The sequence below is a fragment of the Phyllobates terribilis genome, unplaced genomic scaffold, assembly GCF_046119375.1.
Source record: "Phyllobates terribilis strain yellow unplaced genomic scaffold, ASM4611937v1 Scaffold_416__1_contigs__length_1633014, whole genome shotgun sequence".
NCBI classification, from domain to species: Eukaryota; Metazoa; Chordata; class Amphibia; order Anura; family Dendrobatidae; genus Phyllobates; species Phyllobates terribilis.
The window spans coordinates 319,742-339,539 of record NW_027363176.1 but is presented as its reverse complement, the minus strand read 5'-3'; the positions used below and the strand labels follow the sequence as shown (position 1 = coordinate 339,539).

At 46.4% G+C, this 19,798-nt stretch overlaps 7 non-coding genes and 1 pseudogene across 7 annotated transcripts; all 8 read left to right on the top strand.

The window, feature by feature from the left end:
• Positions 1-384: 384 nt before the first annotated feature.
• On the top strand, positions 385-575 carry LOC141227396 (U2 spliceosomal RNA). The gene has a single exon (XR_012294392.1). It is a non-coding gene; the product is annotated as a U2 spliceosomal RNA (small nuclear RNA).
• Positions 576-1,690: 1,115 nt separating this feature from the next.
• On the top strand, positions 1,691-1,881 carry LOC141227089 (U2 spliceosomal RNA). Its single transcript, XR_012294198.1, has one exon. It is a non-coding gene; the product is annotated as a U2 spliceosomal RNA (small nuclear RNA).
• Positions 1,882-2,996: 1,115 nt separating this feature from the next.
• LOC141226956 (U2 spliceosomal RNA) lies at positions 2,997-3,187 on the top strand. The gene has a single exon (XR_012294069.1). It is a non-coding gene; the product is annotated as a U2 spliceosomal RNA (small nuclear RNA).
• Positions 3,188-4,302: 1,115 nt separating this feature from the next.
• Positions 4,303-4,493, top strand: LOC141227395 (U2 spliceosomal RNA). Its single transcript, XR_012294391.1, has one exon. It is a non-coding gene; the product is annotated as a U2 spliceosomal RNA (small nuclear RNA).
• A 6,390-nt stretch (positions 4,494-10,883) lies between these two features.
• LOC141227211 (U2 spliceosomal RNA) lies at positions 10,884-11,081 on the top strand. Its single transcript, XR_012294303.1, has one exon. It is a non-coding gene; the product is annotated as a U2 spliceosomal RNA (small nuclear RNA).
• Positions 11,082-12,196: 1,115 nt separating this feature from the next.
• On the top strand, positions 12,197-12,274 carry LOC141227289 (U2 spliceosomal RNA; annotated as a pseudogene).
• Positions 12,275-17,838: 5,564 nt separating this feature from the next.
• LOC141227172 (U2 spliceosomal RNA) lies at positions 17,839-18,038 on the top strand. Its single transcript, XR_012294270.1, has one exon. It is a non-coding gene; the product is annotated as a U2 spliceosomal RNA (small nuclear RNA).
• A 1,115-nt stretch (positions 18,039-19,153) lies between these two features.
• On the top strand, positions 19,154-19,344 carry LOC141227394 (U2 spliceosomal RNA). The gene has a single exon (XR_012294390.1). It is a non-coding gene; the product is annotated as a U2 spliceosomal RNA (small nuclear RNA).
• Positions 19,345-19,798: the final 454 nt, after the last annotated feature.

Sequence of the window (19,798 nt, the reverse complement as noted above, 5' to 3'; positions counted from 1 at the left end):
CTGTGCACAGCAGCAGCCACCTTCAGTCTGCTGCTGGACAGCCAGCAGCAGCAGCAGCAGGAGAGGTATGTAATCAGGAGCCCTCCTGCTAAGGGTAGACAGCTGCTCGTTCCACCCCACCCCCCGCCTTAATTGGTTCTCCTCCCTTCCAACGGTGTTGAGGCGGGTGGGAACAGCAGGGGGTGAAGGTGCTGTGTTTAAAGAGGTGGAGTTATGCAGATCTAAAACGCGTGGATTGCAGCAGCAGCAAGCCGAAAAGTGCAGGCATGTAAGGGATCTAGAGGTTGACAACATGTCTTCTTAACGGGAGTCCAGGAGCTCATCTCCACAAATGGACTTTTCAGGATCCTTGGGTGGCTCCGTAGTTTGAAACCAATTCTGGTTATCGCTTCTCGGCCTTTTGGCTAAGATCAAGTGTAGTATCTGTTCTTATCAGTTTAATATCTGATACGTCCCCTATCTGGGGACCATATATTAAATGGATTTTTAGAACAGGGAGATGGAAAAAGAGCTTGCTCTGTCCACTCCACGCATTGACCTGGTATTGCAGTATCTCCAGGACCGGTGCACCCCTTCTTTAATGCAGTTTCTAAAATCAGAAAGAATTGAATTCAATGTTTTTTGTTCATTTTGCTTGTTTGTCGGATTTTGGGATGGACTCTTTGGCTTTGCTTTTCTTCTCCTCATTGGATTTTTCATGTTCAAAGTTGCAGAAGCCAGATTACAAGCTCATTTTGGTTCAACTTCAGCAACTGTGCATTGCATTGCCATGTAATGTGATGCAATGCTATCTTTCTAGCTCTCCCTTTTTACTTCCTTTTGGATAAACAGACATATTAGGCAAGCATTTTGGAGCTTTCACCTAAATAACTACAGGTGGTGAGATAAGCTGCACAATATAATTGACCTTTCAGTATATTGTTGCACACACACCATCTATTTAGCAAATGCCCTTGTTATCAACAGCAGCCTTTTAAACTCACCTGAGCTAACAGGTATGTGAGCTGGTTACTCTGCTGCGCTTAAAATTTCTTTTTTGGTTTGCTACAATGCCTTTTCTGAAACGTTGTCTCCTTCTGCTGGAACACTGACTTCTTTCATTTAATGCCTGCAGACTATAAAAGAGAACCCAACCCAAAAAGTTTGGTTGATTAGTCTGTGGCATTCTGTTAAACTGTTGCTTATGGCGGTCTCTGTGAGCTTCTCAGCGACATTCAGCCAGCCAGGTATCCTGCCTGCAGTAGATGGAATGTGGCAATGGAACGCTGGCTGCGCGTGTCATAATAGGCTCTGAGCCTTTATATACCTGTGCACAGCAGCAGCCACCTTCAGTCTGCTGCTGGACAGCCAGCAGCAGCAGCAGCAGGAGAGGTATGTAATCAGGAGCCCTCCTGCTAAGGGTAGACAGCTGCTCGTTCCACCCCACCCCCCGCCTTAATTGGTTCTCCTCCCTTCCAACGGTGTTGAGGCGGGTGGGAACAGCAGGGGGTGAAGGTGCTGTGTTTAAAGAGGTGGAGTTATGCAGATCTAAAACGCGTGGATTGCAGCAGCAGCAAGCCGAAAAGTGCAGGCATGTAAGGGATCTAGAGGTTGACAACATGTCTTCTTAACGGGAGTCCAGGAGCTCATCTCCACAAATGGACTTTTCAGGATCCTTGGGTGGCTCCGTAGTTTGAAACCAATTCTGGTTATCGCTTCTCGACCTTTTGGCTAAGATCAAGTGTAGTATCTGTTCTTATCAGTTTAATATCTGATACGTCCCCTATCTGGGGACCATATATTAAATGGATTTTTAGAACAGGGAGATGGAAAAAGAGCTTGCTCTGTCCACTCCACGCATTGACCTGGTATTGCAGTATCTCCAGGACCGGTGCACCCCTTCTTTAATGCAGTTTCTAAAATCAGAAAGAATTGAATTCAATGTTTTTTGTTCATTTTGCTTGTTTGTCGGATTTTGGGATGGACTCTTTGGCTTTGCTTTTCTTCTCCTCATTGGATTTTTCATGTTCAAAGTTGCAGAAGCCAGATTACAAGCTCATTTTGGTTCAACTTCAGCAACTGTGCATTGCATTGCCATGTAATGTGATGCAATGCTATCTTTCTAGCTCTCCCTTTTTACTTCCTTTTGGATAAACAGACATATTAGGCAAGCATTTTGGAGCTTTCACCTAAATAACTACAGGTGGTGAGATAAGCTGCACAATATAATTGACCTTTCAGTATATTGTTGCACACACACCATCTATTTAGCAAATGCCCTTGTTATCAACAGCAGCCTTTTAAACTCACCTGAGCTAACAGGTATGTGCGCTGGTTACTCTGCTGCGCTTAAAATTTCTTTTTTGGTTTGCTACAATGCCTTTTCTGAAACGTTGTCTCCTTCTGCTGGAACACTGACTTCTTTCATTTAATGCCTGCAGACTATAAAAGAGAACCCAACCCAAAAAGTTTGGTTGATTAGTCTGTGGCATTCTGTTAAACTGTTGCTTATGGCGGTCTCTGTGAGCTTCTCAGCGACATTCAGCCAGCCAGGTATCCTGCCTGCAGTAGATGGAATGTGGCAATGGAACGCTGGCTGCGCGTGTCATAATAGGCTCTGAGCCTTTATATACCTGTGCACAGCAGCAGCCACCTTCAGTCTGCTGCTGGACAGCCAGCAGCAGCAGCAGCAGGAGAGGTATGTAATCAGGAGCCCTCCTGCTAAGGGTAGACAGCTGCTCGTTCCACCCCACCCCCCGCCTTAATTGGTTCTCCTCCCTTCCAACGGTGTTGAGGCGGGTGGGAACAGCAGGGGGTGAAGGTGCTGTGTTTAAAGAGGTGGAGTTATGCAGATCTAAAACGCGTGGATTGCAGCAGCAGCAAGCCGAAAAGTGCAGGCATGTAAGGGATCTAGAGGTTGACAACATGTCTTCTTAACGGGAGTCCAGGAGCTCATCTCCACAAATGGACTTTTCAGGATCCTTGGGTGGCTCCGTAGTTTGAAACCAATTCTGGTTATCGCTTCTCGGCCTTTTGGCTAAGATCAAGTGTAGTATCTGTTCTTATCAGTTTAATATCTGATACGTCCCCTATCTGGGGACCATATATTAAATGGATTTTTAGAGCAGGGAGATGGAAAAAGAGCTTGCTCTGTCCACTCCATGCATTGACCTGGTATTGCAGTATCTCCAGGACCGGTGCACCCCTTCTTTAATGCAGTTTCTAAAATCAGAAAGAATTTAATTCAATGTTTTTTGTTCATTTTGCTTGTTTGTCGGATTTTGGGATGGACTCTTTGGCTTTGCTTTTCTTCTCCTCATTGGATTTTTCATGTTCAAAGTTGCAGAAGCCAGATTACAAGCTCATTTTGGTTCAACTTCAGCAACTGTGCATTGCATTGCCATGTAATGTGATGCAATGCTATCTTTCTAGCTCTCCCTTTTTACTTCCTTTTGGATAAACAGACATATTAGGCAAGCATTTTGGAGCTTTCACCTAAATAACTACAGGTGGTGAGATAAGCTGCACAATATAATTGACCTTTCAGTATATTGTTGCACACACACCATCTATTTAGCAAATGCCCTTGTTATCAACAGCAGCCTTTTAAACTCACCTGAGCTAACAGGTATGTGCGCTGGTTACTCTGCTGCGCTTAAAATTTCTTTTTTGGTTTGCTACAATGCCTTTTCTGAAACGTTGTCTCCTTCTGCTGGAACACTGACTTCTTTCATTTAATGCCTTCAGACTATAAAAGAGAACCCAACCCAAAAAGTTTGGTTGATTAGTCTGTGGCATTCTGTTAAACTGTTGCTTATGGCGGTCTCTGTGAGCTTCTCAGCGACATTCAGCCAGCCAGGTATCCTGCCTGCAGTAGATGGAATGTGGCAATGGAACGCTGGCTGCGCGTGTCATAATAGGCTCTGAGCCTTTATATACCTGTGCACAGCAGCAGCCACCTTCAGTCTGCTGCTGGACAGCCAGCAGCAGCAGCAGCAGGAGAGGTATGTAATCAGGAGCCCTCCTGCTAAGGGTAGACAGCTGCTCGTTCCACCCCACCCCCCGCCTTAATTGGTTCTCCTCCCTTCCAACGGTGTTGAGGCGGGTGGGAACAGCAGGGGGTGAAGGTGCTGTGTTTAAAGAGGTGGAGTTATGCAGATCTAAAACGCGTGGATTGCAGCAGCAGCAAGCCGAAAAGTGCAGGCATGTAAGGGATCTAGAGGTTGACAACATGTCTTCTTAACGGGAGTCCAGGAGCTCATCTCCACAAATGGACTTTTCAGGATCCTTGGGTAGCTCCGTAGTTTGAAACCAATTCTGGTTATCGCTTCTCGGCCTTTTGGCTAAGATCAAGTGTAGTATCTGTTCTTATCAGTTTAATATCTGATACGTCCCCTATCTGGGGACCATATATTAAATGGATTTTTAGAACAGGGAGATGGAAAAAGAGCTTGCTCTGTCCACTCCACGCATTGACCTGGTATTGCAGTATCTCCAGGACCGGTGCACCCCTTCTTTAATGCAGTTTCTAAAATCAGAAAGAATTGAATTCAATGTTTTTTGTTCATTTTGCTTGTTTGTCGGATTTTGGGATGGACTCTTTGGCTTTGCTTTTCTTCTCCTCATTGGATTTTTCATGTTCAAAGTTGCAGAAGCCAGATTACAAGCTCATTTTGGTTCAACTTCAGCAACTGTGCATTGCATTGCCATGTAATGTGATGCAATGCTATCTTTCTAGCTCTCCCTTTTTACTTCCTTTTGGATAAACAGACATATTAGGCAAGCATTTTGGAGCTTTCACCTAAATAACTACAGGTGGTGAGATAAGCTGCACAATATAATTGACCTTTCAGTATATTGTTGCACACACACCATCTATTTAGCAAATGCCCTTGTTATCAACAGCAGCCTTTTAAACTCACCTGAGCTAACAGGTATGTGCGCTGGTTACTCTGCTGCGCTTAAAATTTCTTTTTTGGTTTGCTACAATGCCTTTTCTGAAACGTTGTCTCCTTCTGCTGGAACACTGACTTCTTTCATTTAATGCCTGCAGACTATAAAAGAGAACCCAACCCAAAAAGTTTGGTTGATTAGTCTGTGGCATTCTGTTAAACTGTTGCTTATGGCGGTCTCTGTGAGCTTCTCAGCGACATTCAGCCAGCCAGGTATCCTGCCTGCAGTAGATGGAATGTGGCAATGGAACGCTGGCTGCGCGTGTCATAATAGGCTCTGAGCCTTTATATACCTGTGCACAGCAGCAGCCACCTTCAGTCTGCTGCTGGACAGCCAGCAGCAGCAGCAGCAGGAGAGGTATGTAATCAGGAGCCCTCCTGCTAAGGGTAGACAGCTGCTCGTTCCACCCCACCCCCCGCCTTAATTGGTTCTCCTCCCTTCCAACGGTGTTGAGGCGGGTGGGAACAGCAGGGGGTGAAGGTGCTGTGTTTAAAGAGGTGGAGTTATGCAGATCTAAAACGCGTGGATTGCAGCAGCAGCAAGCCGAAAAGTGCAGGCATGTAAGGGATCTAGAGGTTGACAACATGTCTTCTTAACGGGAGTCCAGGAGCTCATCTCCACAAATGGACTTTTCAGGATCCTTGGGTGGCTCCGTAGTTTGAAACCAATTCTGTTTATCGCTTCTCGGCCTTTTGGCTACGATCAAGTGCTTTATTGCAGGAGATTGTGGTTGAAGGGCACTCGGGTACCCCTCTCCTTGGCCTGGCAGGATCGTCCACTTTGGTGGACTTAACCTGCTTGCTGCTATTAGGGAGAGGGCTTAGTCCCAGGGTAACGAGTTGCGATCCCCCAGCTTCCAGGTGTTTTTCGCTGCAAGAACACTGGGAGCGCAGATTGCAAGCGGCTGCAATTTGCAACCTTGTTGCGTTTTTCCATGGAGGTTGACCCTAACCTCGTGCCTCTTTATGCGAGGCTAAAAAACTCTATCCGAGTTCACTTCACGGCGGGTGGCTCGGATATGAGGAAATTAGGGTATGTAGTCCAGGACGTGCTCAGGAACCTTCTTGGCGTACAAAGGAATGAAATTCTCTCCATCCAGGATTATCCCAGAAGAGGTGACTATGACATCACATTCACCGGAGAAGGTATTTTTAGAGATGTACTAGAAAAGTTAAAAAAAGTTGAAAATAGTCCTGTTTTGAAAGGGATACAAATTGTTGAGCACGTCCTGGATGAGGTAAGACTGGTTATTGTAAAAATATTTTCGCCCTTTGTTTCTGCTCCAGAAGTAATGTCATTTCTAGCAATTTATTTTAAAAGTGTTAAATGTATTGGGAAGATATTAAACGAATATAACATATGGACATCTAAGTGGAAATTCCTTGTGAAGTGTACAAGAGATCCAAATACACCAGGTGGTATACGGCTCCCCCCTGCCCGTTTCAAAATTGGGCAAACAAATGGGGATTTCTTCTTTTCTGAGATGCCAGTATATTGCAGAAATTGTGGGCGCTATGGTCATTCAAAAGAAAACTGTCATGTATCATGTAGAAATTGTGCTAGTGAAGAACATGAGACAAAAGAATGCCCTAAGGAAAAGAAATGCAGTTTTTGCCAGACTCCAGGTCACTTTTATTTTTCTTGCCCTCACAGATTTCGGGAAGATGAGCAAAAGGGGAAGTCCAAGACGTCCGACCAAGGACCAAAAGATCAGACCACCCCTCAGGAGGAGGAACAACAACCTGGAGCCTCTGGAGACAATAAGGGAGTACCAAATAGTGAAGTGTCTCCAGAGTCTATGACAGGTAAAATACCAAATCCCAAAACCTGGCTGCAGGACCTGCGGGAGTCCAAAAGGAGGGCTGAGAAGGAGCAGAAGGGCACTACTGGTAAGGTCAAAAGGGACCGGCAAAAGGCCGACACAGAAGCCCATGCCCAGTCTGGGTCTCCTAGTGCTGAGGGCGCTGAGTGGATAAAGGTGGGTCCTAAGAAAAAGAAAAAGGGTGGTTCGGAGGAGGCAGCAGGAGGTGAACAGATGGACACTTCTCCAGAAGGGGACGTGGACGCTGGACCCTCAGGGGTTTCGGTCTCCGCTGCTACAGGTGGGGACTGGGATCTTGCTGCCTCTGAAGAGTCAGAGGCTCTGCCTTGTGCGCAACCTCCTCCTATAGGACGACCTTCTACAGGTCAAACAGGGGCGGCGGAACCCCTCGGGGACCCACCTGATGAGGAAATGCATGGCCAGCCAATGGAGACCCAGCGGGTTCTGCCAGCCAGCCCTCCGAGCTATGCCAGTGTAGCGTCGGGTTTATATAAATGTGGTAATCTTTCCTCTTCCACGGAGACTCTCGTGACGATACTATCAGATGAGGAGGGAGGCGCAAGCCCAGTGGTCTGATCAGGTTCATCGGACAGGTAAATCCGTTGCTCTTAGTTACCTAATTAAAATTTCTACATTTTCTAATGATGGCTGAACTCAAAGGTATTTCCCTCAACGTGAGAGGCATAAAATCTAACACGAGAAGAACTGCTCTTTTTAATTTTTTTACGTGTTTTACTGCATCTGTATTTTTTCTGCAAGAATGTAATATCCCACATGAAATGTCATATCAAAAATATAAAGATGAGTGGAAGTGTGGGCCATCTGTCTGGTCCGGATCGAATGCTGCAGGATCAGCGGGTGTAGCCATACTTTTTAAAGGGAACGTTTTAATTGATTTTATTCAGGAAATTTTACCAGGTCGTATTTTATTAGTGAAAGCTTTTATTGATGGTATTAGATGGCAGTTTTTAAATTTTTATGGATCCCCAGAGAAAAATGAAAGAGCCGAAATGCTTGATCTTTTACCATTATTTATTAATAACTCTGAACCTTTTATCTTAGCAGGGGATTTTAATTGTGTTTTAAAAGGTGAAAACCGGCGCTCCAGCTCTGTAAGCAGGAACTACGATAAAACCTCAGGTATGCTACATGATATAGTCAAAGATGCTAAATTGATAGACATATATAAAGAGTGTCATAATGACAGCACAGAGGACGCCGGTTTCACTTGGAGCAATGCTAATTGTAGCTCTAGGATTGATTTTATTTTTGGTTCAGATAAAACAATACCTGCCAAATGTGAAGTTTTAACTAATATATTTTCAGACCATAAACTTTTATCCTTTACCATAAAAGTAAATGACAACAAAAAATGTGGTAAGAAAAGCTGGAAAATGAACGTATCCCTTTTAACCGACCCGCAGATTTTATCAGATTTTATTGAGTTTTATAGGAAATGTAGAAAAGGGAAAAAAACAAATGAGACTATGAGTGTATGGTGGGATAGAATGAAAGTAAAAATAAAAGACTTTTTTATTAAAAAGAGTATATGTAGAGCCAAAGAAAAATATGAAGAATATAGAATTTTAAATACCCGCCTACAAACATTGTTTAAGCTCAGAGACAATGGGATAGATGTACAACTTGATATTTCAAACTTAAAAGAAGAGATTTCAAAATGGCTAGAACAAAAAGGAGAAGAGATAATTTTTCGTTCTAGAGTACAACATATAGAAGAAAATGAAAAGTGTTCCAGATATTTTTTTAGGAAAAATAAAAAAGAAAAAGTGATAATTGACCATATAGATGGTGAGAATAATCTAAAAAATATGCTGGGTAAAGTTGAGGTTTTTTTTTCTAATCTTTTTAATGGAAAAAATATAGATAATAAATTAATGGATGATTCGCTGCAAGGACTAACAGCTGTTTTAGATCCCGCATCCCAAGAGTTTTTATCCCAAGTTTTAACGGAACAAGAAGTGTTAAAAACTATTAAAAGTTTTAAAACTGGAAAGGTCCCTGGTCCTGATGGCATCCCAATAGAATTTTATGTATGTTTTTATGAAATTTTAAAAGATGATTTGTTTTATTTGTTTACTGAGGTTTTTAATAATAAGGTTTTATTAAATTCCTGGAAGAAAGGTGAAGTCTCCCTCCTATACAAAAAAGGTGATAACTCAAAATTAGAAAACTGGAGACCAATAACACTTTTAAATTGTGACTATAAAATAATGGCTAAAATTTGTGCAAATCGTCTAAAAGAAGTCATCAGCAAAGTTATTCATTCTAATCAAGTGTGTGGGGTGCCGGGGCGCAGTATATGGGACAATCTGAATTTAGTGAAAGACTGTATTGAGGATGTGAAAGACAGAAAGGGGAAAATGGCGATATTATCTATTGATTTTGAAAAAGCATTTGACCGTGTCTCACACTTTTATCTTTTTAAAGTTTTAGAGAAAATGGGCATACCAGAAGGGTTTTTACTATCGCTTAAAGCATTTTACAAGGATTGTACAAGTAAGATTTTAGTGAATGGTTTTAAGACACAAGAGGTATTTTTACGGTCAGGGGTGAAACAGGGATGCCCTCTGTCCCCCCTACTGTTTATCTGTGCACTGGAACCAATGTTATGTGCAATACGCCAAAATAAACAGATATGCGGTGTCCCTCTGCCTGGAAGCGGTGGTTTGGAGGCCAAGGTTGTAGGCTACATGGATGACGTGGCGGTCTTGTGTACAGATGCACCATCACTTACGGCCACTCTCCATCAAGTGCAATCCTTTTGTCTAGCTTCTGGTTTTAAAATCAATTTTAATAAGTGTAACATTTTAAGTGTTGGGGGGATGATTTTACGTGATGTACCAATTAATGTCTCCGAATCCATTTCCATTTTAGGTATATCATTCACTGAAAATAATGATGGTTATAATAGTTGGGAAACAGTTACACAGAAAGTAAATACGAAAATATGTATGTGGAACATGAGGAGACTTACAATGGAGGGTAAAGTATTGGTTTTAAAGATGGTGATTTTACCTCTTTTATTGTATCTTAGCATGGTTTTCCCCCCGCCTGTTAATGTTTTAAAAAAGATAACCAAAACCTGTTTTACCTTCTTTTGGAACTCAAAAATGGAAAAGCTGAAAAGAGAAATCGTGATGAAATCAAAAGTAAAAGGTGGTAAAGATTTTCCAGATTTTAATAGGTTTCTTTTAATCCATCTGTTCGTTTACTGTTTTAATGCCCTTTTTAAGAATCACTATTGGTCCTTTTTTATGCGTTTTAATACAGGATTTTTTATGAGAAAGTTTGGATGGTATGAAGTTAATATATCTGTGCCCCATGCTTTTAATTTGTCGACGCATTATGAGATTTTAAGGAAAATAGTGTCCGATTTTAATTTAGGGACTAAAAAAATAGAGGAATTAAGAAATAGTAAGAAACTAATTAAAGAAATACGTAAAAGTGAGGAAATATGTAATGTTGACAGATATGATGATGACAAATCTATGTCTATCTGGAAAATGATTAACGTTTTTTATCTTTTTAATGAACAGAGAGATCTGGCTTGGAGTTGCATGCACCGCTGTCTTCCTTGCCGGGCATTCCAATACAGAAGAGGATTTGTGAGGTCTGCCATCTGCCCAAGAGCCGGATGCCAAGACGAGGAAACGGTGGAACATCTATTATGGACATGTAATTTTGCAAAGGATTTCTGGAGAAGACTGCTCCCCCTACTGGAAAGGGTGGCAGACCTCAAGGACTTTACATATAAAACTGTGCTATACGGACTTATGGAATGCCCCACAATGGACCAGTACACAATGGCTTGGAAGACAGTGAACTGCGCCAAGTCATCTCTCTGGAAAGCGCGCAACATTGCTATTTTTAAACAAGATGTTTTATCAGTGAATGATGTTTTAAGTTTATGTTTATGTGAAATGTATACTTATTATTTAATTGACAAAAAGAAGAATGTACATATTTCCAAAAAATGGCTTGTTGACCAATGGAACCTAATTATTTAAAATCTTTGTATTTTTTTGTTTTGTAAATTTCATTTGTCTTTTAACGTTTGGTATTTGTGTAATTATGCTTGTAATTTGTTAAAGTTTTAATAAACGGTTTTATCCCTCTGCAGGGGATAGCCAAATTAAAATTAAAAAAAAAAAAATCTGTTCTTATCAGTTTAATATCTGATACGTCCCCTATCTGGGGACCATATATTAAATGGATTTTTAGAACAGGGAGATGGAAAAAGAGCTTGCTCTGTCCACTCCACGCATTGACCTGGTATTGCAGTATCTCCAGGACCGGTGCACCCCTTCTTTAATGCAGTTTCTAAAATCAGAAAGAATTGAATTCAATGTTTTTTGTTCATTTTGCGTGTTTGTCGGATTTTGGGATGGACTCTTTGGCTTTGCTTTTCTTCTCCTCATTGGATTTTTCATGTTCAAAGTTGCAGAAGCCAGATTACAAGCTCATTTTGGTTCAACTTCAGCAACTGTGCATTGCATTGCCATGTAATGTGATGCAATGCTATCTTTCTAGCTCTCCCTTTTTACTTCCTTTTGGATAAACAGACATATTAGGCAAGCATTTTGGAGCTTTCACCTAAATAACTACAGGTGGTGAGATAAGCTGCACAATATAATTGACCTTTCAGTATATTGTTGCACACACACCATCTATTTAGCAAATGCCCTTGTTATCAACAGCAGCCTTTTAAACTCATCTGAGCTAACAGGTATGTGCGCTGGTTACTCTGCTGCGCTTAAAATTTCTTTTTTGGTTTGCTACAATGCCTTTTCTGAAACGTTGTCTCCTTCTGCTGGAACACTGACTTCTTTCATTTAATGCCTGCAGACTATAAAAGAGAACCCAACCCAAAAAGTTTGGTTGATTAGTCTGTGGCATTCTGTTAAACTGTTGCTTATGGCGGTCTCTGTGAGCTTCTCAGCGACATTCAGCCAGCCAGGTATCCTGCCTGCAGTAGATGGAATGTGGCAATGGAACGCTGGCTGCGCGTGTCATAATAGGCTCTGAGCCTTTATATACCTGTGCACAGCAGCAGCCACCTTCAGTCTGCTGCTGGACAGCCAGCAGCAGCAGCAGCAGGAGAGGTATGTAATCAGGAGCCCTCCTGCTAAGGGTAGACAGCTGCTCGTTCCACCCCACCCCCCGCCTTAATTGGTTCTCCTCCCTTCCAACGGTGTTGAGGCGGGTGGGAACAGCAGGGGGTGAAGGTGCTGTGTTTAAAGAGGTGGAGTTATGCAGATCTAAAACGCGTGGATTGCAGCAGCAGCAAGCCGAAAAGTGCAGGCATGTAAGGGATCTAGAGGTTGACAACATGTCTTCTTAACGGGAGTCCAGGAGCTCATCTCCACAAATGGACTTTTCAGGATCCTTGGGTGGCTCCGTAGTTTGAAACCAATTCTGGTTATCGCTTCTCGGCCTTTTGGCTAAGATCAAGTGTAGTATCTGTTCTTTTAAGAACACAAGAGCTACGATCTACACTTGACGAGAGCGATCGAACTCGGAAGGAGAAGAGCTTCGGAGCCCAGCTGACATCGGAGAAGGAAGGCGGATATCGGTGGGAGGAAGAAGCTCTAAAGAATCCAGAAGAAGACGAAGACTCGGAGAAGAATCGGGCTGTCCTGTGGAATCTTCGAGGAAGAGAATCATCGAGACAAAGTCCTTTCGGGGAATTTGTCCAGAACACGACGGGAGAAGAATCTGCATAGCTCCACCCATTCCGGGAAGAGTTCCAGATCCAGCTCCAAGAAGTAACTGCAGGAGGAAAGCCATGGCAAGCGCTGCGAGGAAGGCCGAAAAGAAGAGCCTGGAGCAGGGGACAGCCAGGAGGGCCCAGCCAGGAGCCGATTCTGACCCCAAGGACTCTGCCTCCACGACTGGCCAGCAGAAGGGACCCCAGAAGCCCCGCCACGAAGCTCCAGCCCTGGAGCCATGGATGCGGCAGACGGTGGCCCTGAAGCTGAAGGAAGTGGATGGGAGGGTGCCGGACATGTCCTCGGACGTGTTCTGCCAGAAGATGCTGCTGGATCGAGGCTTCTCCAGGTCGGACACCCTCAGCATCCAGACCTTCTTGACGGGGATCTTCTTCGTCACCTTCGCCACTGTGAACACCTGCAGGAGGTTCTGGGAAATGGTAAGCGCAAAAGGACCGGATAATTCTTTCTCTGCCTTTACAGGTAGCTGCCCTATCCAGAGGGACGAAAGGAGGATCACGGTCTCCATGCGCAACCCGCACACCCCAGGCCAAGACATCTGTACCTTCTTGAGACGCTTCTGTTTGGTTGTGAAGGAACCCTCTCACATCCTGAATGGACTCGGCTTCTGGACAGGTAAGTGGTCGGTGACCGTTAGACTTCACAGGGACCTGGCGTACTCAGACGGACTTCGGCACCTGCCCCCGACATTCTCCCTGGGCAACTCCTACGGCCTCATCTATTACCCGGACATGCCGCGGAACTGCAGGAGATGCGGCAAGAACGGCCACGAGATGAAGGACTGCAAGGAGGATGCCTGCAGGATTTGTCGAGTGACGGGACACAGCTCGAAGGACTGCCCGAAGAAGACGTCCTGCAACCTGTGTGGGCTGGCGGCTCATCTGTACAAGGATTGCCCCAAGCGTGAGAGATCCTGGGCATCGGTGGTTGCGACGACCCCAGCTACGGAGGACAAGGCCCCGACGACCAGGCCTGTGAAGGTCAAGGACGCGACGACCAAGGCCCCAGCGGCCAAGGCCGAGACGAACAAGGCCAATGCGGTCAAGGAGTCGGTGGCCAAAGCCCCAGCGACGGTCCCAGCAGCTCCGAAGCAGAAGAAAAAGTCAAAGGAGGGTAAGAGTTCTGTCACCCCTCTCTCGATCCCTCCCCCTGCCACCCCCGTCCAATCCCCCCCCACCCCGGCCACCCCTGCTGAGGATTCCACTTCCTCTTCCTCCTTCCCCTACTCCTCAGCAGGTGTCCTTTCCCCTGCCCCGGCAGCCACTCTCCCTCCCCAGACCATGGTAGCGGTGGAATTAACCTTTCCTCCACCCGCCGCTATCTATTCCGAGGAGGATTTTCCTCTTCTTGTCTCCCCAGTTCCAACCCGGGGAAAGAGGAAGGTGGAGGACAGCCCTGCTACTGAATCCTCCAAAAAGAAGATTCTGGATTTCGTAGGCGAAAAGGAGGATACCCTCCCTGAGCCAGAAGAGATGGAGCACATGGTTGAGACCCTGGTGGCCGAGCCAGAAGAGGAGGAACTGGTGGTCGCCGAGATCGAGGCCGCGCTGCTTGACCAGATGGAGGAAGAGGGCCTGCTGGTGATCCCGTCACCAGCAGTCAACACCGACGAGGGACCACCCGACCGGAGTGGTAACTAAGGTGTATTGCCTGCGCTAACTTTTTCTTTTTTCCCTACATGATGGCTAATATTAACTTATTTTCCATTAATGTCAGGAGCATCAAGGACAAGTTCAGACGTCAGACTATTTATGCCTTCCTTACTTCCCAGTTGTGTGATGTTTATATGTTGCAGGAATGTTCCCTTCCCTCCTCTAGGTCCTTCAAACATCTGGCCAGGGAGTGGTCCCACGGTCCATCCTACTGGTCCGGTGGGGGTGACTGCAAGTCTGCGGGGGTCGCAATTCTGATCAGGGGGGGCGCATTCACGCTTGAGTCCGTCCAGGAGCTCATCTGCGGCAGGGCTCTTGTTGTAGATGGCAACTGGGCGGGAGAACCTGTCAGGTTCATCAACGTGTATGCGTCCCCACTGAAGAATGAGCGTTTGGAGCTTTTCCAGACCCTGCGGCTTCAGCTTGCCACCACCAGGACCTTAGTGATGGCCGGGGATTTCAACTGCCCCATCGAGGAGGATGGTCGTAGTTCTGGCACATCTGCCAAGTTGGACATCACGTCCAAGCTGCTCATCGAGATGGTAACCGAGGCCTCTCTTCAGGACGTGGTGGGCTCCATGGGGAGAAGCTCCACGAACTATTCGTGGAGCCGACCCGATGGCTCACTCCGCTCCAGGATTGACTTTGTGTTCACCTCTCGGGCAGTCAGGCAGAGTAGGCACTCGATGGTCTCCTGCTTCTTCTCCGACCACAGAGCCATTCACTTACAAGGTGTCCTCGGCGACGGTTTTCCGTCCGGGCCCGGCTCCTGGAAGCTGAATTGTGCTCTGCTGGCTCAGGATGAAGTCGTGGAGGAGCTGAGAGCAGCCTACGCAATGTGGCAGTCCTACAAGGGTAGCTTCCAAACAGTCTCTGATTGGTGGGAATATGTTAAACTTGAGTTTCGCTGTTTCTTTCAGGCCAAGGGTCGACAACAGGCGTGTGAGAAGAGGAGGGACTTCAGAGGGCTGCAGCGCGAGCTGCGGTCGCTGCAGGACCTTCTTCACTGCGGCTGGGACGTGAGGGAGGAGCTGGAGGAGACCAAGAAGAGCCTGAAAAGGCACTTTGAGGAGGAGTCCAAGCGAATCGTCTTCCGTTCCAAAGTGGAGAATCTGGAGAAGGGTGAGAAATGTAACTCATTCTTTTTCAGGAAACTTCATGCCGGTCACACGCCCCTGAACGAGCTGCGAGACGAGAGCGGAAACATGCGACGTGGGAAGGAGGACGTGATGAGGGTCGTCAGCGACTTCTACAGCGAACTCTACTCCCACAAGACTACCGACCCCGACGCTGCTGATAAGTTCCTGTCAGGTATCACTAACCATCTTGATCCTGCAGGCACGGCAGCCTTGGACAAACCTCTGATGGTGGGCGAATTGCTCTCTGCCGCTAAATCCTTTAGGACCGGCAGGACCCCGGGCAGTGATGGTCTTCCAGCGGAGCTCTATGTAGCGCTGGGAGACCTCATCTGTCCGGACCTGTTGGACCTGTACGAGGAGATGGTGGTGGAGGGTAGAATGCCTCCATCTTTGAGGGAAGGAATGGTCACGATCCTGTACAAGCGGAAGGGAGAGAGGTGCGACCTGAGGAATTGGCGTCCCATCACTCTGCTCAACGTGGACTACAAGATCCTGGCCAAGACGATGGCGACACGACTTAAGACGGTGATCGGACGGATCATCCACCCGGACCAGACCTGCGGCATCCCTGGACGTCGCATCGCAGACAGCCTCGCTCTCGTGCGGGACACGGTCGAGTACATCAAGGTCCGCCGCGCACACGCGGCCCTGGTCTCCTTGGATCAGGAGAAGGCCTTCGACCGGGTTTCCCACGAGTTCATGGGCCGAGCTCTGCACCGGTTAGGTTTGGGTAACATGTTTTGTTCGTATGTCCGTCTGATGTATTTTGATATCCACAGCTCGGTGTTGGTGAACGGCTGGAAGACTGACCCCTTCCCTGTCCTCTCTGGGGTCAGACAAGGCTGCCCTCTATCACCTCTTCTTTTTGTTTGTGTTATAGAACTCTTCGCAGAGGCTATCCGGCAGAATGGAGAGATCAGAGGGATCACCGCACCGGGTCCGGGACGACACGAGGTCAAGTGCTCGCTCTACATGGACGACGTCACCGTCTTCTGCGCTGATCGTGGTTCAGTCGACGCCCTCGTCCAGACGTGTGAGAGGTTCGGCCGGGCTTCAGGGGCCAAAGTCAACTGCAGGAAGTCGGAAGCCATGCTCTTCGGGGATTGGCAGCCGGCCTCCTCCGCCCCCTTCCCCTTCAACATTCAACCGGATTTCCTCAAGGTGCTGGGAGTCTGGTTCGGGAAGGAAGGAGCGGCCCTCAAGTCCTGGCAAGAACGCTTGGCCAAGGTGAAGCAACGGATCGGACTCTGGAGCCTCAGACACCTCACTTGTGAGGGTAAGGCACTCGTCCTGCGTAATGAGGTCCTGCCCGTCTTGCAGTACACGGCGCAGGCCTGGCCCCCACACGTCACTGTGTGCAGGGCCATTACCAGGACAGTGTTTCACTTTGTCTGGGGATCCAAGATGGACAGAGTCAGGCGGGCCGTCATGTACAAGGAGCCTCGCAAGGGTGGGAAGGGCGTTCCAGATATCCCCACCCTCCTGCGATCCTCTTTTGTGTGTGATTGTGTCCGCCGGACTTTGCAAGTCAAGAATGGCTCCGCGGGCAGGTCCATGTCTCGCTTCTTCCTGCTTCCTCTTTGGAGGCGACTCGGCTGGGACAAGTGGGACAGCTCCTTCCCCTACAACTGGACGACGCCATGGTTCTACGGAGACGTCGTTCGATTTGTGGGGGAGCATCAACTGGAGGGACTCAAGCCCGACTTGTGGAAGCCCAAAACTATCCACAAGCTAATCAGAGCCAAGGATGACGTGGAGAACATCACAGGACTTCACCAGGACACGCTGGAGACTGTGTGGACAAATGTGTCGTCTGACAGGCTGACCAACGGGCACAAGGACTTGTCGTGGATGGCGATTCAGGGCGGACTGCCCGTCCGGTCATTCATGCATGCCCGGAACCTGTGCAAGACCCGGTACTGCCCAAGGTGCCCCTTCGTGGAGGAAACATCTTTGCACACTTTTTGGGACTGCGGATTTGCACAGCGCCTATTGACTGCACTTGAGGACGACCTGAGGAACTCTGTCCCCAGGGCGAGCCTATCGCACCATTCTGTGCTTTATGGACTCTTCCCTGGGGTTCATACCGTCAGAGCCATCCAGGAGGCTTGGCGCCTTATGAACTGCTTCAAGGATGCCCTTTGGGTCGCCAGGAACCGGCTCATCTTGAGGAGGGAGAGGATGTCCATCCAGGACTGCCGCAGGCTGATCCACAGCCTGCTCAGAGACTATTCCATCATGGACGGTCCGGAGGACGAGGATGAGGACTAAACCCCTCCTCCCCCTCTCCCCTTATGTGTCTTGTCTTTCAATAAAGCTTCGGGCCTGTGATTTTCCCCTCCCCATCCCCTTTTTCCCAATCCCTATCCCTTATCACGGTTCGTCGTACTGTATTGATTGATATGCTTTTTCTTTCAGATTGAGTGTTTTGTGTAGCATAGGGGTGTGATGTGTCTAGTTAGTGCGTCGTATCCTCATGCTATGTAAATATGATGTAGAATTCTGTGTGTACTGGGCTGCGGCACTGTACACTGTCTGTTAACTTATTTTTTGTGCTAATAAAAGATATATTCAATCAAAAAAAAAAAAATCTGTTCTTATCAGTTTAATATCTGATACGTCCCCTATCTGGGGACCATATATTAAATGGATTTTTAGAACAGGGAGATGGAAAAAGAGCTTGCTCTGTCCACTCCACGCATTGACCTGGTATTGCAGTATCTCCAGGACCGGTGCACCCCTTCTTTAATGCAGTTTCTAAAATCAGAAAGAATTGAATTCAATGTTTTTTGTTCATTTTGCTTGTTTGTCGGATTTTGGGATGGACTCTTTGGCTTTGCTTTTCTTCTCCTCATTGGATTTTTCATGTTCAAAGTTGCAGAAGCCAGATTACAAGCTCATTTTGGTTCAACTTCAGCAACTGTGCATTGCATTGCCATGTAATGTGATGCAATGCTATCTTTCTAGCTCTCCCTTTTTACTTCCTTTTGGATAAACAGACATATTAGGCAAGCATTTTGGAGCTTTCACCTAAATAACTACAGGTGGTGAGATAAGCTGCACAATATAATTGACCTTTCAGTATATTGTTGCACACACACCATCTATTTAGCAAATGCCCTTGTTATCAACAGCAGCCTTTTAAACTCACCTGAGCTAACAGGTATGTGCGCTGGTTACTCTGCTGCGCTTAAAATTTCTTTTTTGGTTTGCTACAATGCCTTTTCTGAAACGTTGTCTCCTTCTGCTGGAACACTGACTTCTTTCATTTAATGCCTGCAGACTATAAAAGAGACCCCAACCCAAAAAGTTTGGTTGATTAGTCTGTGGCATTCTGTTAAACTGTTGCTTATGGCGGTCTCTGTGAGCTTCTCAGCGACATTCAGCCAGCCAGGTATCCTGCCTGCAGTAGATGGAATGTGGCAATGGAACGCTGGCTGCGCGTGTCATAATAGGCTCTGAGCCTTTATATACCTGTGCACAGCAGCAGCCACCTTCAGTCTGCTGCTGGACAGCCAGCAGCAGCAGCAGCAGGAGAGGTATGTAATCAGGAGCCCTCCTGCTAAGGGTAGACAGCTGCTCGTTCCACCCCACCCCCCGCCTTAATTGGTTCTCCTCCCTTCCAACGGTGTTGAGGCGGGTGGGAACAGCAGGGGGTGAAGGTGCTGTGTTTAAAGAGGTGGAGTTATGGAGATCTAAAACGCGTGGATTGCAGCAGCAGCAAGCCGAAAAGTGCAGGCATGTAAGGGATCTAGAGGTTGACAACATGTCTTCTTAACGGGAGTCCAGGAGCTCATCTCCACAAATGGACTTTTCAGGATCCTTGGGTGGCTCCGTAGTTTGAAACCAATTCTGGTTATCGCTTCTCGGCCTTTTGGCTAAGATCAAGTGTAGTATCTGTTCTTATCAGTTTAATATCTGATACGTCCCCTATCTGGGGACCATATATTAAATGGATTTTTAGAACAGGGAGATGGAAAAAGAGCTTGCTCTGTCCACTCCACGCATTGACCTGGTATTGCAGTATCTCCAGGACCGGTGCACCCCTTCTTTAATGCAGTTTCTAAAATCAGAAAGAATTGAATTCAATGTTTTTTGTTCATTTTGCTTGTTTGTCGGATTTTGGGATGGACTCTTTGGCTTTGCTTTTCTTCTCCTCATTGGATTTTTCATGTTCAAAGTTGCAGAAGCCAGATTACAAGCTCATTTTGGTTCAACTTCAGCAACTGTGCATTGCATTGCCATGTAATGTGATGCAATGCTATCTTTCTAGCTCTCCCTTTTTACTTCCTTTTGGATAAACAGACATATTAGGCAAGCATTTTGGAGCTTTCACCTAAATAACTACAGGTGGTGAGATAAGCTGCACAATATAATTGACCTTTCAGTATATTGTTGCACACACACCATCTATTTAGCAAATGCCCTTGTTATCAACAGCAGCCTTTTAAACTCACCTGAGCTAACAGGTATGTGCGCTGGTTACTCTGCTGCGCTTAAAAT